Genomic DNA, 3,464 nt, shown 5'->3' on the forward strand with positions numbered 1-3,464 from the left:
GAGACTATTTTCAGGGGGGGGGCCAGTAACCCCTATTTTAATTTTGGTTGCCCCTGTCTGTCTGACATCTTGTGTCCGGGTTTCTGCTGCCATGAAACCCGGACACAGCACTCAAAACCCAGACTGTCCAGGTGAATCCTGGACAGGTGGCAACCCTAGTGCCGATACTAGGGTTGCCAGGGGGCGCGCACAAGCGGGTGCGGGCACGAAGGACATCTAAAGACGCCCACCCGCATCCAGAAGACTCCCGTCCGGCCGTTTCTGAACATTCGGTGGACGGGAGGTGGTTAAAATGACAGCGGCCTCCTAACTTTTGAATTTTTCTCTAGTCTAGTTTTGGAGCTGGAAAAGTATCTGGACATGTAACAGCTATGGTGCTTGGTATCTGAACATCCCTACTCATCTCCCATTGGTCAAAATAGATGGTTGTACTGTGTACAGGCAGTCCCCGGGTTACGGACGTCCGACTTACGGACAATCCGTACTTACGAACCGGGTCCACAGCTCTCCTAAATGTACCGGCAGCCACTATGAGGTAACATGTTATATAATGAGTGTCAGTATTGTTATCCTAGTGTGGCTTACCTTCTGTGAGATCGCCCCCTTCCAGTCCAAAGGCCTGAACCCTGACATCCAGGAGCACAAGGCTCACATTGGGAGTAATCATCAATTCCACTTCTTCAGAGGTAAATGAACTCCCAAGTGGGGTGACCAAGGCTTCTAGAGATGTGTATTCATCTATGAGGATCTCCTCTGTAATGCAAAGAATGATAGAGAGCTTACATCTAGACATGACTGCCACGCGTAGGAAGACATATGATGTATGGTCGGGGGGATAATACTGTATACATAGAGAAGAAGGTTGGACATGTATAGAACTAGTGTACAACGGGAACACTGCTAGACTTGTCTAGACTAATGTATATAAGGAATCACAGCTGGGTATCATGAGGGGGCATTACCCAAACAAACGTAAAAAAAAGAAGAGTGGAGTGAACAAGGAAAATGGTCGTAATGAATGAATGGACAGAAGGCTGAGCTCAGCTGGGGCCATTACACCGGGAACCAAAACTGATTATAGTAGGGACTGGTTAAATGTCATGGTCTGGGAAGCAGGGCACTTGAACTTTGGGTTTTGCTGAGCAGTCTGGAACAGGCAGCAGGCCTGGCACGCAGGTCTTAGAGAAAGAATGGATGCACGTTATGCAAACCGCAGGGAGCCAAGGACAGGGTGTCTGCACTAGGGATGCACCGATATATCGGCCGCCGAAACATTTCGGCCGAAAATTGCACTTTTGGCTAAATGCAGAAAGTGCAATTTTCCTGCCGATGCGTCGGCGCATCCCAGGTTCCTTTCCTCCCCGCTGGGCGCTGCTCTGTGTCCCAGCGGGGAGGAGAGAAAGTGACGGCCGGCCGAGCGCTGCGGGAGGAGAGCGCTGTGAGCTCGGCTGCCTATCACAGTCCGGCAGAGCGGTGCCTATCACGGTCCGGCAGAGCGGTGTGGGGGCGGAGACAGCGCTGTCACAGGAGGCTGAGCTCTCCTCCCGCAACGCTCGATCAGCCTCCTGTGACAGCGTGTCAGAGAGGAGAGCGGGAACAAGTAGTGATCAGTGATCGCCAAGTGTTTGTACATAATTGAGGGCAGAGTATGGTTACTATATCCTCAATTATGAATGAATGGGAAGTGATCTACATCTCCTCTACATCACTTCCTGTTCATTCATAATTGTGGTTTTAGTAAACATACAATATTCTCATGTTATCAATGAACAGGAACACTCAGTATAGAAGGATCTGGTTCATTGATAACAGGGGGACCCAGAAAAGAAAAAGAGATTGAGGACTCTCTGTGTCTCTGAGGACTCTGTGTCTTCAATCTCTTTTTCTATTTTAAAAGGGAAATATCAGGGGTCTGTTTAGACCCCCAATATTTTAAAAAATTGAAAAAATGTAAATAAAAACATTTTCGGTTTTGGCCTGACAATTTTTTTTTATTTCGGTTTCGTTTCTGTTTTTAAATTTCTATTTCGGTGCACCTCTAGTCTGCACAAGAAACATAGGTGTGCCAGTGGTGCAGCTTCTAAGGAGAGCCTGGTCTTCTCCAGAGCTTCTAAGGCTGGGCACACACCTTACAACCATCGCAAGACTTTTGTCTTGCGATGGTTGTAAGGTACTTAAAAAAATGTACGATCTGCCTATCTTGCATAGGCAGATCGTACTTGCGACGATCGCAAGCCACGCCCCCTGAGGGGCGGGCTTCCGATGACAGCAATGCCGAACGGGCAGTGTGCGCTTGCACACACCGGCCCGTGCGGCTGTTATCGTACGAACATGCCACAGACCCGCCGAACGTCGTACGATGCTCGGCAGGTTTTCGAACATGTCCGTAAGTTCAAAGTCGTGCGACCTTACAGTAGTAGAGGTCGCACGGCTTCCACACACCTTACCATAATCGTACGATCGCGGGATTTCCCGCCATTATCGTACGATTATCGTAAGGTATGTGGGGACCTTAATAGTGAGGATTTTGCGCTGCAGGGCAACTCCCAGGTCGCATTCCTCCAACTTACCTGTGCAGACAGAACTGACTGAAGTTCTAAGGTAATGACTAGTCAGTACAGCACTGGGACACTGGACTTAGTGGCAAGTTGGGCAAGAATGTACCCAAGAGGTGCAGGAAGGAAAGACTGATACAGGACACACTGGGAAGGTGAGCTCTACAGAGGTTCTGAATACAGGAGGTGAATGCACAGTGATTAGCACAGGGAATCACGAGGGACTGGGAGTAAACAGAAACACAGAGAGTGGAAAAGGGGAAATACAACCATGTTGGGAATCCACAGAGCTACACAAGGAAATCTGGGGAACATGGAGAATCTCCAAAAACTCAAGAGAAGATCACAGGGAACACAGGAGGGTCCGGCAGCAGAAAACTGACTAATTGCCCAAATGCTGAGCAACGGGTGAGCTGAACCTAAAAAGGGAAGGAGAAGCTTGGTCAGCCCCAATATATGTGTCATGGACCTTCTGTGCTATCTAGATGCTTGGAAAGGTTGAGAGCCCTAAAAATGGCCGAGACGATGAGTCTGAGTACGCACCACCAGATCTCCACCAGAGCATCCTGCAAGGAGTGATGGACTTTAGTGCTGGGTATCCCTGGTTGGGGTTCCCTGGAACACATGTGCAGCTGGCAGGGGTAGAACCAGAGTGCGGTCAACAGGCAATTTCAGAAATGGGGACAGGCTAAAGGTCAGGGAGGGCAGCAAACAAGGGTTGTCAAATACAAGTGTAGTGCTGACCCCCGCAAAAATACACGGGTCAACCTTAGCCTGTCTAGGGGATTATGGTAACCAGCTGCCCCACCAGCATTAACCGCCCTCTTCTAGTGACCAAAAGAGCTGAGATCTAGGCCAATATTATGATGCTGTGAAGGTGAAATATCAATGATCAGGATGAGTCTGTAC

Source organism: Nanorana parkeri, unplaced genomic scaffold, assembly GCF_000935625.1.
Source record: "Nanorana parkeri isolate BGI_ZX_2015 unplaced genomic scaffold, ASM93562v1 scaffold3844, whole genome shotgun sequence".
In the NCBI taxonomy this organism is placed as follows: Eukaryota; Metazoa; Chordata; class Amphibia; order Anura; family Dicroglossidae; genus Nanorana; species Nanorana parkeri.